We start from the raw sequence: 15,882 nt of genomic DNA, 5'->3' as shown, positions 1-15,882 counted from the left end.
CCCTAAATATGTATTACTGGGCATAACCACGGAGGTTGATCTTCCTAGATACAAACTTCTATTGAGCAATTTAGGGATAAGAGTTGCCAAAAGGGACATTGCCAGGAAATGGGGAGCTTTGCATGTGATGATACGAAAATGTGATGAGCGCCCACAACCTGTGTATCCGGTGCAAAAATCCATTTTTTTTTTATTGTAGATGTGCTCTGGGGGTATCACTCTTCGGTCTGGAGCATCAACTGTTCAAAGCAAGAAGTAGCGCGCCCTGAATAGGGTTTGTCCCCATAGGCACATTCTGGACCCTACAGAGGGTATTTCATGCTTATTCATTCAAAAAAAAAAAAGAATCATCCCAAATGTATGGTTGAATGTTTCAAGAGTTTATCCAAAATTATATGATCTTTAGATTGCATTCATGGCAATAAAACTGAACAAACTGCTTTAAATCATAATTATCCTCCTCTCACTTCGTACCCATCCCAGTGCATTTCGGGCACTCGGCCCTTCATCAGGGGTCAATTCTACAATACAAAACAAATTATATACATTGAGGAAACCATCCCATTGTCAATCCCTCGATGTAAAAACACTTCGTAGTATTGTCTTGCTCGGTAATGACAAGCATCTGTGTAGCGTGGCGGAAGTCAACTAGTGTGATACTCCATCAATCATGCTCTAAGTACAGGCAAGACCTTTTGAAACTCTAGGGCGGTTAATATACACCAAAACAGGAAACAAAGTGACGTTTGAAAAAAGATAAAACAAAATATGCACAATAAGCAAATACAGCTATTAAGACACCCTTAATGTGCTATATGCAGCGATCGTGACACAGGGAGTTTATGAAGTGTGCTACAGTGAAAAAAAGGTAACCGTAGATTCTATTCTAACGTGTGTTAAATCATAACACTGTAAACTCCAGTGCTGCTTGGTAGTAAAATTCAAAACAAAGATTGATGCAATTAAAAGCTTGATACTCGTTGAGTATGTATACAGTGCCTTCCTACATGCAGTGATTAACCAGAAGTCAAACAAACGCTTACTGTGAACCCGTTAACTCCCGTTAACTCCTTCGGTGCTCATGACGAGCCCAGCTCATCATGAGTCTCAGTGGAGCTGTGTTTATGACAAGCTGGGCTTGTCATAACGAATGCACGCCGCCCACGCGCGATTGATTCCCCGCCTGTGTAGGAGAATTCATCAGTAGACGGTGTTGTGCGAGCCCAGCTCATCATGAGCACAGCTCCACTGTGACTCATGACGAGCTGGGCTCGTCACGAGTACCGCGGCGCTGCGCTCATCCCCCTGCCACACCGCAGGAGAATTAACTCCGCAGCGAAGGGGATAAAAGATAACGAAACTGAAAAACGGACTCATGAAATCAAACCGGTCTCAAAGGAAGAAAAAGGACTTGTGTGTGTTCAAAGATTAGTGCAATTCATGCGCTCATGTTGGAGTGTTAAGAAAGCACCTGATTAACACCTGAAAGAGTACAACATTTCATGTATCATGTACATGATAATAATGAACAATACTTAGTCTGTGAACAGCAACTTAAGCATAAATATGATTGAATGAAATAGTCAATTGAGAACTTTTCAAAATAAATTCAAAGACAAGAAGAAACAGAACGTTAACGAAAAGGTACAGATCATAAGTAGCACTGCAATTCCAATCAGTCGACGAACAGGTACTGATCACAAGTAACACTGAAATGTCATTCTGTCATTCATTCCATGTGGTTTCAATGCGTCGAGGTGTTTGATACAAAAGTTCTCCCTTTGTAGTAAATGATTATTATTGTCTGCCCTCGCTTTTAGTTACAACTTCTAAAACAAAAGATTTAAATTGGCTAATGTTATGGTTTTGTTCAATGAAGTGACAGGTTCTTAGTTCTAGTGTTACTTTTGTATTCATTATTCCTAGTTTTAATTTTTCTCTCGGTCTTTCCAATATACACTTTGCCACATGGGCACTTCAACAAGTAAATCACATTCATAGTGTCACAAACTGCTGAAACTTTCAAACCGATCTTAGTGCCCTTCGTGGGATGTGTCATGGTAGAACCTTGAATGACATTATTGCAATTGTTACAGTTATGACAGTTATGACAGTGAACTGTCCCTTTTGATTTGATTTGTTGGTTGATCTCTTTATAACCTTTCAAGATCTCTCTTAGATTTTTCCCCCTCTGATAGGCGAAGATCGGATTTTCTGCAAACCCTTTTTTTAAATCAGGCTCTAATGTCAGGATTGGCCAATGTTGGATTATTTTCTTGAAAGGGCCGCTCATTGTTGAAAATTTAGACACAATTACCATGCAATATAGAGTGGATTTGGTTTTGCTGGAAAGCAATTCCTTGTGAGTTTTTGTGTGGCAGCGTAGTTTAGCTTGTTGCATTACCTCTTTTGGATATCCATGTTCTGCGAATCTGTGAAACATATTTTTCTATGCGTTCTGTGGATTTGATTGGATTGGATACTATTCTTTTGGCTCTGAGTAATTGTGAGTATGGTAGGCTGACATTTTAATGATTGTTAGTGGAAGCTGTTGTAGTGGAGTGTGTTGTTTCTATTTGTGTGTTTCCTAAAGATATCAGTTTCTAGCGTATTTGGGGTTTTTCTGATTTCAACATCCAGATAGGTGATGCTATGTTCTTGTATGTCATAGGTACATTTAATCCTTTTATTGATTCTATTCAACTCGCTTAAGGCATTGGTAGGTTCTGCATGTGACCCATTCCACAAGATAAAGATGTTGTCTATATGTCCTCCTCCAATTTACTCAAAGATATTCAGATAGGCCGGGGCGGCAAAATTGCCCTTTGGGGTACCTGTAAAACTGCATGGTAATTGTGTCTCAATTTTTCAACAATGAGCAGTCCTTTCAAGAAAATCATCAAACAACATTGGCCAATCCTAACATTAGTGCCTGATTTTTAACAACTGTTTGCAGAAAATTGTTCTTTGCCGATCAGAAGGGGAAAAATCTAGGAGAGATCTTGAAAGGTTACAAAGAGAACAACCAACAAATCAAACCAAAAAGGACAGTTCCCGGTCATAACTGTAACAATCTGAAAAATGTCATTCAAGGTTCCACCATGACTAAACTATTATATTGCTTGCCAGTCGCCAAGGTATTTGTAAATGGACATACACCGCAGTCGTTTAGCATTACAAGGGGGACCCGACAGGGGTGTCCCCTGTCCCCGTTACTTTTTGCTATAGCAGTGGACCATTGGCAGCAAAACTGCGCCAACACCACAATGACAAAGCTTTACGATGCAACCTGCGCCAAATACTTATATCCCTCTATGCAGACGATATTACCCTCTACATCCGAGACCCAGAGCACAACCTGAACTCGATACTTAGAGAATTCATAGTGTTTGGACAGCTTTCAGGGATTAAAATTAATTGGGGGAAATAGAGTATTTTTCCGCTAACAGATGCAACGGTGCGCTTCCCACTAGACTACCCTTTGGAATGGTGTGAGGAGGAATTGAAGTACCTAGGAATACGAATCACCAGAGACAGGGAGGAACTTATGAGGTTGTATTATGGGACAGCCATAACGGGAATAGCGGACTGCGTCATGAGGTGGATAGCGTTGCCCTTCTCCATGGCAGGCCGAACATCCTTGATACAAATGGTGGTACTCCCTCAGATGCTATATCTTTTTTTAAACATCCAGTTTTACCCGGGAGCTCATTTCTTTAAGGCACTGAAGTCGGAAATGATAGGACTTGTTTGGGGAGGCTAGCAACCTACATTACAATGGAATGTCATGACTCGTCCTTACTCACAGGGGGGCTTTGGCTTATCAAATTGAGCTGTACTACACAAGCGCACAAGCCCACTACGCTTGGTTTTGGGTGAAGCAACCGCGATATATGCCTCAGGAAGCAGTGGAACACTGGCTCGCACACCCCACTCCATTAGATGGGGCCTTACATATGCCGGTAGGTAACAGATATAGAACACCCACCGCCCTCACATGCACAATTGCAGCATGGCAGCGCATAGGACGCATGCTGGATGTCCCCATGTTATACTCGCCATTGCTGCCCCTCACTTACCACCCCCACATGCCATTGCTACAGGAGGCCATATTTCACAATTTTCAACAGCGGACTCACATCCATACCTGGGGGGATCTGTATCATAATAGTCAATTCCGCACTGTCGAACATGTGTTTCAGAATGCGCAGAAGACACCACTTGATGTATTCTTGTATATTAGACTTAGACAAGGGATTCGCTCACTCACTCCTGATTTTCCGCCGGAACCGCAAGCATTGGCCCCATTACAGCTCATATTAGGGATTGCCACGGCTAAACGTCTGGTCTCCCTGATACATAAGACAGTGCACACACAGAGGGAACTCCCAGCCATATCATCATGCACGAGATGGGGTGAGGAACATAGGTTTGCCTTAACTGATGAGCACTGGGAGTTTTGTTGTCTACAGACTGAGCGGGTATCGGCCAGCAGTAGGCTCCACATATTGCATTATAAATACCTACACAGGCTGTATTATACTCCGGCCAAGATGTACAAATATAAGCTAAGAGAGTCTGACAGGTGTGATAGGTGTAGGGCTGAAGGTGCCGACTTTCTGCACCTGGAGCGAAAGTATACTGGGAACAAGTTTTTCATGCTTTGCAACTAATGATCGCCACATCCGTTGTACCTACTCCTTGATGGCCCTGCTGGGTTATGTCAGGCCCTTACGGGCAGAACATCGAAAATTTGTCGCATTGGCGCTCCTAATGGCTAAGAGGAGGGTGGCCTGCCGGTGGGGTAGGGCACCTAAATTTAAGGATTGGATTGCAGACCAGGTAAATTGTCAGGAGCGCTATACAACTTATGCCGAACTACTGCCCAAGGCCTCCAGACTTAAGGATATATGGGCCCCATTGACATGCTACCTGATTACCCAACCAAGAGAATTGTCCTAATGTACTACAAACAATATGTGTGACAGACAGAGGGAAACAAGGGTTGCTGTGTGCTAGATAGGTGTGGGATGTGATGCAGAGGATATTATAGATGTCTAATATTGCCTCCTGCTGTTTGATTTGGGAAGCAATGGTTGAATAAAAAAAAAGATTTTTTTTATATGTACAGTGAGATAGGAGGGGTAAGTTGAAAAAGATGGCAGACTTTGGAATTCACTGCACCTGCGATGAGTTCTGCCCAGATGGCCTATACTGTCACAGTGAATTGCGCTAATCTTTGAGCACACACAAGTACTTTTTCTTCCTTTGAGACCGGTTTGATTTCACAAGTCCGTTTTTCAGTTTTGTTATCTTTTAACAGGTTCACAGTAAGTGTTTGTTTGACTTCTGGTTACTCATTGCATGTAGGAAGACACCGTATACATGCTCTATGAGTATCAAGCTTTTAATCGTGTCAACCTTTGTTTTAGTTTTCACTACCAAGCAGCACTGAAGTTTACGGTGTATGATTTCACACGTTTTAGAATATAATCCATGGTTACTTTTTTTCATTGTAGCATGCTTTATAAAGATAACTTCCAGTGTCACAATCGCCACATATAGCACATTAAGTGTGTCTTAATAGCTGTATTTGCTTATTGTGCATATTTCGTTTTATCTTTTTTCAAACATGATCACTTTGTTTCTTGTTTTGGTGTATATTAACCCCACTAGAGCTTCAAATTGATGGAATATCACACAGTTGGCTTTCGCCACACTACACAGATGCAGGTCATTATCGGGCACCACAAGACAGCACTACAAGGTATTTTTACATCAAGAGTTCGACAATAGGATGGTTTTCTCAATGAATACCATTTGTTTTGCATTATACAATTGTCCCCTGACGAAAGGCCGGGTGCCCAAAATACATTGGGATGGTACAAAGCGAGAGGATGATAATTATGATTTATAACAGTTATTTGGATTTATTGCCATGAATGCAATCTAAAAATCATATAATTTTGGATAACCTCTTAAAACATTCAACCATAAAATGTGGATGATGATTCTTCTTTTTTGAATGAATAAGCGTGAAATACCCTCTGTGGGGCCCAGATTGTGCCTAGGGGGACAACCCCTATTCTGGGCACGCTACTTCGAGATTTGCATGTGCTCACGCAAAAGGAGAGGGGAGCTGGTAAGGACCTATATAAATATATATATATATATATATATATATATATATAAGGGACAGGAACCAATACCACGCACCTACCCACACAAGAATAGAATACAGTTTGGGACTTCCATCACGCCAAGTTTGCATCTTAGCAGGAGGGAACTACAGCTATCGTCGAGAAGGGAGGAAAGGGGGATGTGACTCTTGGAATGTATCCTTACACCATTGTTTTCTAGAGAAGACTACTGATTGTATTGATGCAAGATGGTCTATGTATAATTTTTTCTTTTTATTTGCCGAGTTTTATATAGCGCGAACTTGACCCGAACCAAATTGGGTATAAGAGCGCTTTACAAAGCACCAGTTACGTTACATGAGGACACCAATTCATTTTTGTTAGGCACGGGGATATTAAGTGATTTGCCCAGAATCACAGGATGTTTGGCGTCGTTACCGAGACTCGAACCCAGATCCGAGGTCGAGCGCCCTACTCTTACTGATGTAATGACTGAAGTTTTTGTATTAATTGAACATGAAAATAAAAATGTATTTAAAAAAAATATATATATCATATTACATTCACAATTTTTACTTTAATGAGTCAAATTTGCTTTAAGACTTTTCTTTTTGGAAACAGCAAACGTTTCAAGTAAAAAAAAAACCACAAACGTTTTCAAACGTTGTTCTTTATATAAAATGATGCCAATATCTTGTGACAAGTAACTTTAAAAATGTGTAATATACAATCTTCTATTGGTTGGACATAACCATTTCGGCTTTACTGCATAAAAGTTCAAGTTAAAATTTTTAATATAGTATATCTAGGGCGAATATTTTTATGTAAAGTTTGCTGTATTTTTTTAATAAGTAATGTATGTGTTTTCAACTACTTCTTTTTTTGTATTACTTTAATACCCAAAGGCTGAAATAAAGTATTTCTACCAGTACTTTTAGGGTTTAGCAATAAAAGATATACACAATTTACATGGATGCGGTCTAAAAGGATGGTAACATAATACAAAGCATTTGGAGGATCATCCCACAATACGTTTCAGGTTCAGGGAGCATGTGGTTATAGTTTGACTTAAAGGCTCCCATTTCTTCACTGGATGTATAAGGAACAAAGGCAAGGCTGCAGTAACAAGTAGCAGCTATGGCTGGAACACCCCACAGCAACTGTCCCCATCCTCAAACTTTTTTCTTTTATTCTCCCCATGAACTTTTCCTTTTAAAACAAATATATTTTTAATCTGGTGGATTTCAAAACTCAAATCCACCTTAAGCCAGCTTTCATAGGCCACCAGGAAGTTACACTCAGCCAACCTGAAGGACACCAACGCTACTGCCTCATCGAGTTTGCCAATGTTACCCAATGAATTGTGCAAGAAGCCTTGGGTGGCACAAAATAGACCACCTACTGAATTGTCTGAGAATCTCCTTGGGTTGTGCCTGTGTTGCCTCTGAGAAGACCCCTTAAGACTCTTTACTTAGGTGCCCACAGTGTTCACTGTGATCACTTGGTCCTCTCTCCTCCACAAACATGTGGATTTCCAATGACCCACCACTATTATTGCCCGTATGGTACTGTTTGGGTCTCGTCTTCCCCTCTCCTTGATACTTCAACACTCACTGAAAAGCAAAAAGCAACATTGTCGAGGACATGTAAGCTACTCAAAGCTTTCTGTACCCTTCAATTATCCCTTTAATAAAGTGTGCAATACATTGTGATTGACATACTCTAATTATAGGATAGGGAGACAAATACCCTCAAGTCTGCAAATACAACAACCAGGGAACGGGGAAACAGCAACACTACACACTAAGGATTATGCCAAGACTGACACAAGGAACAATCTCTGACTTGAAGGAATGGGACACACACAGACAGTGTGACAGGGAGATACATGCCAAAGGCTAGGCAATAAAAAAAATGGACATCGGGACAGAAAATATACTGATACAGCGACCACCTCAAGCACTATTCTAAAAACAAGCAGAAGTCAGTGCAACTAGGTCAATTTGATAAGACAAGCTGACACTTTGGGAGGGTACCCTGGAAATGCGCGGCTATAGGGAACACACTGGCAGGGAGTGAACTGGGAGGCAGAGTGTGCAGACACAGTGAGGCAAACAAAGTAGGGGAATGCTCCTAATGGGTCGGAGTATACATGGACCTCTCATGAAATGTATTAGCCATCTTTCTAAGACTTCTGAAAAACATTTCCTGAAATTGGAAGACTGGGAATACGGCTGGAAACGCACAAGGGAAATGACAGCGAGTCAATTTGAGCATAAAACTGATGGAAACAACCCTGCTTTTCTTGTTTAAAAAATATGTTAACAAGTATGTTGATTACTCTGTAAAAGCCGCCAGGACAATTATAGTAACAAGTCTGCTTGAAGGAAAAAAACAAGCAAACCAAGGACACTGCAAGTGGCAAAGGATGTCCCCTCGTTATGGGGAATCCAGGTGTCACTTATCTGAGACAACAACGACCTCTGTATAGTAGCGCCAGCCTTGGGTCAACCGGCAGATGAGACCATGAGCTCCTTTCAAGGATAAGCGACAGAGAGTTGGAACACATACCTTCTCCTCTTCGAGCCTCTGCTTCCGTTTTTCGTCCACAGCCGCTCGTCTCCTCTCCTCTTTGATTCGCTGCTCTTCTAATTTTTTCCTGCGTTCTTCCAGGTGCTTTTCGTAATGTTGCCGAGCTTTTTCTTCTTTTTCTATCCAATAGGACTCTCTGGCAGCTATAAAATAAAACACGTTTTTATGCATTTAATGCAATAACTTGTTTTCAAGTGGCACTCTTTAAAATAAGCTTTTTTTTACAAGTGCGTTTGACTGTGATAAAGAAACTAACCAGTAACAATCAGCTGAATGAAATTGTTTTACTGAGGTTTTTTTCAGCTGTGCGGTTTCAACTTTTATAACAATACATTTGGCATGCGACTCTCTTCGCACATTTTAAATAAATACAGAAAGCTCAAGGTCCAATTCCTTGTTGGTGCAGTACTATCCCGCCCCCACAAAAAACACACACACCCTGACCTCAGATTCGGAAACCGTGCACCCGCATCCTCAGTAACGGAGCCCCATCATATCCAAGAGAAACGACAGAAGCTAGGAGTCCCATTACTAGACGCTAGGACAGGGCTAGGGGGTGTAACAGCACATACAAAAGAAAGCATGCATCTTACTGGTCTAGTCAATGTACAGGAGAAAACTTACTCTAAACCACGGGTCTTCAAACTGTGGGGCGCGACCCCCAGGGGGGCCGTGGAGTGATGCCAAGGGGGTCGCGCCTTCACAGTCACACTTTTGAAGAGGCCCAAGGGCTTCAACCCCCCTCCTCACTCGTGTGTCTCTCAGCCCGGCTGCTGCGGCAGTGAAACTCGAGCTGCTGGGGCTCGGCTGGGCAGTGTCTGGAGTCATCTCCTGCGGGCTGAGTTTTTCACAGGTCTTTAAAGACCATTTGCATATTTACATGTCTTTGTAAACTTGTTACAGAGGCTTAGTTTTTTCCTGGTTTCAGTACCCCCTGGGCCCCCACTCTGCCTGTTCCTACATTTGTATTTTACAATTACTGTTGTACTGTGAGAATGCATTTAATGAAAAGGAATATAAAGTAGGATTGCCAAAATAAAAATGCCTGCCTGTTTTGTTTAAAGAGCCTGGAAAGACCTCCCCTTGACACTAAATAGACTTTTAAACACAAAAGTATGTATGCATTCCTTATGTGACTTTTCTGTCTTTTTTCTCTTCTTCAGTCATGGATCATTCAGGCAGCCCTAGAACACAATTAAAAGTGCTTTCTATTTATATTAGCTGTTCGAAGTATGCACAGATAAATGCTGAAAATACAGCTTTAGGTGACTGCTTATTTTTGTACCAACTGTGCCATCAAAATCTGCTGGCAACCCTAACCATAGGACTGTAAGTTTGTTGCAGGATAAGCACATTATTTATTTCCTCCACCCTCGATCTCCGATTAATGCCGCAATAGTTTAACTTAGATCTTAAACCCTACGTCGCCGTCAATAATATGATGAGTTACTTCAAGTGTCTGGAATGCGCCCTGAATTCAGTCATCTCGCTCCTCATTCTCCCCCTTCACTTTCATGCTCACCCTGCACTCACAGTGATCACTCTGCACTCACAATGCACTTGATCTGTTCACCCTATACCTTTCCCTGCAGTCACACGAGTACACTACTCATCCTGCACTCATGTGACACTTCACTCACCTGTCCCCCTCACTGCTCAATATGCAACTTACTCAAACAAGCCCATCAGTAATCATACATTCATTCGTCCCATTCTGAACTTCCATTCGCACCCAAATTCATAAATTCATACGCCACCTCACTCACCCTGCACACTCCTCTTACCCTACTCTCGCACTGTTGAATCTCTCACCGTGCACTCACATGGGCACTCTTGTCACCCACACAGTGTGCAGAGAGTTAATCTGCCTGCTACAAAGAACGTGTACTATGCAGATCACAGAACTGAGTGCGAGTAAACTATGAGTAGCGCTATAACAAAGTTAAATGTTTGTCAGAAAGGTGCTATAGAGAGATGAGGTGCATTGTTGGTGAGTGGCAGTGAAGGAATTCATGGAGAGGAGGAAACGGGGGTGGGGCACCAAAAAAGACTGTTACACCATATGCAACCAGTGTTGGGACCAGCCCTGGCTGGGAGTGTTAGTCCTCTCCGAATTTCTGGTCTAGTGACTCCCCTGCTTCTGGCTATATTAATTTGTAGTGCGCTACTGTTACCAAAAGATATCCTGGGGCTAATAGCTATCTGCTGCCTGTAGGCAAATGAGAAACACACAGGAGAACCAGACAAATGGGGTAACCTACAGCGCATAGAGAAAGGTTTTTATATCTTCCTAAAGGATAATAGATTCTTGGTGCAGCAAAGCAAAGGAGGGTGTAAGTTCCGTAACTGCGCAGCCTGCACCAAAACAGCGAGACAGACAACTCATGCCTTCTTGAACTAGGGAACAATAAGCAGAGTGGCACAGGCCGGCAGGAGCATACGGGTTTGACCCGTATGCTTGGTGAGGAAAAATGAGGGATGAGAGAGGACAGCAAGGGAGTGAGAGAATTCGATTGAGGAGGTCCGGCATGAGGAGAAATGTGAATTGCCGCAGAGAAGTGTGGACACACAAGAAGTGAATATGAGCCAAAGGTGAGGGCTCTTCTGCAGGACCGGACTGGGAATCAAAACTGGCCCTGGCAAAGAGCTCGGCCGGCCCCCCCTGGGAGCGGCCGAGCTGTTTACCAGGGCAGGTTTCGGCCGATTTTGCAACAGGAGCCGATTTTGCAGCTATGTTGCTAAAACGGCCCTGAAACAAAAACGGCCCCCACCATAGCGGCCCACCGGGGAAACGCCCGGTGCCCGCTACGGCCAGTCTGGCCCTGGGCTTCTGCTAGAACAAAGGGGAGATTTGAAAGTTGAATGGGGGGACTGGAGAGGTGTAAGATACAAATAGACAAAAATTTGAATGGAGAGACGAGGTGAATGAGAAGTGCTATGGGGCACGGGAGGTGACGGGACCAGAGAAGCCATGAGAGAAATGCGAGAGACTGTTAGAAATGAGGGCAGTGAAAAGAGAGAATTGCAAAAGGTGAAGTGAGAGGTTGAATGGGGAGAGTCAGAAGTTGTAAAAAGGGGTGAAAGAAAATGGCCTGCAAAGTGAGAGAGGGATCCGGGGTTAGGAGAGGAGAGAGGGATGGAAGGGAGGGGGTGAGAGGAAAGCTGCATGGGTAAACTGCTCAACTCTGCACAAAACTGCCAGGTTTTTAAGGGACCCCGGCTTCTCCTGGCCAGAGCCAGGTGAGCTAATGTGGCAGCACATATTCCTGCGGAGTGGAAGGCCCTTCTCAAAGGTTTACTAAAAATCTTTCAGATGTTAATTGCTGTATTTTGGCTATGAACGGGTACTGATGGGGTGAAACCTTTCCTCCGTGTTACTGTGTGTAAAAAATGTCAAAATAATGAAGCAATGCTATCCCAAAATACACAGCATCACATAACATCACTTACATTTTCTTCCCACACTATTTAGTCAAGCCTGTCGTGTAATTTGGTCCTCACCTGCCTCATAATTCGAGTAGCCCTGCCTACAGGTTTAGAAATTTTTGTCAGGAGGGGGTCCCAACGCCTCAAAATGTTGACAGGGGGTCTCGGCATCCAAAAGTTTGAAGACCTCTGCTCTAAACAATGTTTATGCGACTGATACCACCCTTAAAAGTACTATATCCTTGAGCAAAAGTGATACTGAAGACTGGGTATACTCACTTTATCGAGCAAGTTACAGTGGTAACCGTGAGCATTTTCCACAGGGTCAGATGAAGGCGCATTACCTCCTCACCCACTTCTCATCCTAGTCCTTACATAGAGGGGGATCCATCCTCCCTTCCTCCCTCTGACTCCAAACCTCCCCCACACAAGGACTACAATGCCTGGAGGGTTCACAACGAGGAGGCTCGCCCACGACCCCACCTCCTGTTCTGTTGGCTGCTTTCCCATAAACTAAATTGCAGCCCTGGCGGAGTCCAGTTGCCTTTGCAGCTTAGTCTTCTAGCCCCTGGTGCATATGGAGGGGAAGGAGGGAGTGCGCCCTTGCACTGAGGATCAGTCTCTTCTCCGGTTCCCGTTCCTCTTGGATTGTAGCCGCAGGGTTGTAACTAAGTCCCCTGTGGCACGGGGAGGGCGCTATACTTCTGTGTGCCTAATTGAGTCCAAAGCCTATGGATAGTGTTGAGATGCAAGATTCTTGTGGGCATCTCATCACCTTCTGTAGGAAGGGCCCCATAAATTTGTGTTTTGCCACTGGGCACACTTTTCTAACGGCTGCGGGACGCCAGCGGCTATTCTTCTTGCGGCTCCCGCAGGTTGATATACAAGGCACAAATACTCGTTATTCACGTATTGGCTATAAGCATCCGAATTGCGTCGCTCCTTCAACGGCTGTGGGACGCCAGTGGCTATCCTACATGCGGCGCCCACAGGTCGATTTATACGGCATAGAAATTCTGATTTTATGAACTGTGATCTGAGCTTGGGGATCTATCCTCCCGCAACCTTATCGCGTCAGCATATCTGAGCTGTTTTCCATTCTATCCGTAGTACCTGGACAGCACACTTGCTTTCCCGTTTTTAGCATTTTTTAGAATATTTCACAGAATCGGTTCAAAAAGTGAACACCATTATTGATTGCACATCCTGGATACCCTCCCTGTGGTCTCGAAGAATATTAATACGCTTTCTTCGACTCCCTGATTGAAGAACTGGTAGACAGAAAAGAATCAATTCGGTGGGGTACTAGGACTCATTCTGAGCCCACTCGAACAAGACTTCAGTGTTTGCAATAATTTGGCCATCGCAGCTTTACTGATTTTATTCGTGGCTCCTGAAGAAGGCGTTTTTCCTAACGCCGAAACGCGCGTCGAAATATATAGATTGCCACCGTCATACTAGTTATTTTTATTAGAATGCACATTGAATGTATTATGTAACTGTTATTTAGTGTGTTGTGTATACTATTATGTTGCATTATTGAATTGCTTTTATGTTTAATACATTTTGTTGTTGTTTATATGTTCAAACACCAATTGTTTTTAATATGAATTTTGGTATACTGATTAAATGATACTGTGTTTTTTAATTCTATCTGAGTTGTAGTTCCTTTGTGCAGTTTCTCCCTCCCATTGTGTTGATTGTATGCCTAAAAGTTTTTTTACACTGTGTTGCCACTGGGCAGCCACAGAGCAAGGGTGCGTGGCCACTATTTCGTCTGGTGTCCGACTGGGTCAACAGGGCTCTGAAGGGTGGGCAGAAAAGGAAACACAGCAGGTTGCTGCCTCGGGTCTGGAAGTCTAGTTGGGAAGACCTTCCAGTCTTAATCTGTGCTGTGCTTCTACTGTGACGTACGTATCTAGCATGTGTTTGGCACTCCAAGTGTGCCAGGGGTTATATGTAGGCTGTGTCCCTACTGAAAATCCTTGGCCCACTATTTCCAAGTCCAGTGGAGGAATTTGCTTTGGCCGTCTCTCCCGTTAGTTTGGAGGTTGGTGCAGCAACAACATCATGTTTATAATATGACAGTGCCAATATGGTGTGGCTATGTCATCTTTTCAGGTTCTTAACCAATTAGAATAAGACGAAATAGACACATTACAACTAAATATATTTGACAGATCTCACAATTCTACTACACGGGGTTTCTCGCAAACACACAAGGAACAGAAATGGCTACATTGTACGAGGTTTCCCTGTGACAGCTAAGTTCGACCTTGAGTAAGTACACTTTGTTCAGAACAGTCTGTGCGTTGTTGACTTTCTCGGCATAGTACACTTGATTTTTACTCGAGTGGGATATGAAAATATAAGCCTACTAATATGATACAAAAAAAAGTTGCAGAAAAAGATGGCCTTCGAGGCCTAGTTTGTCTATATTTAGCTGAAGTACGAGTTTCTACCACAGCAAAGCATACATTTCAAGGTAACAGTTTCCTCATCTGTTAGTGGAGATACTTTTGCTCATTCGCATATGACCTGAGCTGAGCACCTCATTGGGTGGTTTTGGGCTCCTTGTTGACTCTGTTTCTATGTATTGGGCAACTAATCTCGGACTGACCTTCTCTGGGCACTTTCGTGCTTCACTTGGTTGAGAGGGTGGTAGGTGATGGTCAACTATGTTTTGAAATGTGGCCATTGTCTCAACACTGGGTCCTGAAACACTACAGTGGTGGGACAGGAGCTCCTTTTACAGCGTAGAGCGGACTTCTCACCTGCACTCTGGGCAGAGGAAGCGCGGGCTCAGCTAGTCTTCCCACTGTGGCTCCCTGCTTGGCTTGGGGTTCGTGAGCTGGGACTTGTGGACTCTGAAATGGCGTGGTTCTGCCTGCCTGCTGAGCTTATGCGGAGGGCTACGTGTGTTTCTAATGTTTTCCATGCCCTTCTCTTCTCTGACTCTGAGGTGGGAGATGTGTCAGCTCATTGAGTTGCACTATGGCCCCCTACAATGCCAGGTGTGCTCTCCCCCTTTTTCTGTTCCCAGCTTGTGAGCTGGAATTGGGCTTCCGTCTATGCTTTGTGATGAGCTAGGGGTTTGTGGGATGGGTGCCCCTGCTGGTCTTGAGGGCTGTGTGGTGCTAAGGCATTGGATTTTATCATTTGCCATTTGTTGAATGCAGCTGCTCACTCGTATGCCCCCTGCCATGATGAGGGTGAAATGTACATACTGTGTGGGGTGTGGAGACTCACGTTTGAGCAGGGCAGATATGTGACAAACCTATCTTTTATTCTGGGTTCAGGCAGGACAAGGCCTGGAGCTCGCTTTGGGATCTCAACTTTTGTTTTTGGGCCCTGGCTTCCCTTTTGCCTGACCGGGTTCAGTAGCAGCAGTGGCTCGGCATCACCTTGCTGTAACCGTGTGGTGCAAGGTTATCGTCAGGGTCTTCGGTTTACTCTCTTCAAGATGGCCATTTCTGCCACTGTTGGACTTTTCTGAAAGGATGTACAGCTTTTACACTATACTGAGGTGGTGAGCTCCCTTGTTTACTAGACTTCCTCAGCTCTTCCATTCCATCTGTGCGGAGGGTCAATACACTCATTTTCTGTCGGTCTCTTTGCCTGTGCTTGGGGTGTCTCTCTCCAGAATGCCTTGCAACCTCCTTCCCGGAGTGCTCCCTCTGCTTTCATCTCCCCCTTTGGCTAGACTTGAGGGTTCAGGGTAAAT

The 15,882-nt window shown here is 43.7% G+C and overlaps 1 protein-coding gene across 4 annotated transcripts in view; it reads right to left on the bottom strand.

Annotated features, from left to right (window-relative positions):
- The window catches only part of LOC147667170 (ensconsin-like), a 652,025-nt gene that overhangs the window by 300,736 nt on the left and 335,407 nt on the right, over nucleotides 1–15,882 (bottom strand). For 3 of the 4 annotated variants that reach the window (XM_086948874.1, XM_086948875.1, XM_086948876.1), the window contains exon 5: nucleotides 8,712–8,875. The gene's annotated coding sequence lies outside the window, so the exon portion shown is untranslated. Of the gene's footprint in view, nucleotides 1–8,711; nucleotides 8,876–15,882 lie in introns of those variants that run through there. The other variant, XM_086948873.1, reaches the window with a different exon arrangement.

Source organism: Lissotriton vulgaris, unplaced genomic scaffold (assembly GCF_964263255.1).
Source record: "Lissotriton vulgaris unplaced genomic scaffold, aLisVul1.2 SCAFFOLD_1069, whole genome shotgun sequence".
Classification (NCBI taxonomy): Eukaryota; Metazoa; Chordata; class Amphibia; order Caudata; family Salamandridae; genus Lissotriton; species Lissotriton vulgaris.
This window is presented reverse-complemented; position numbering and strand designations above follow the sequence as displayed.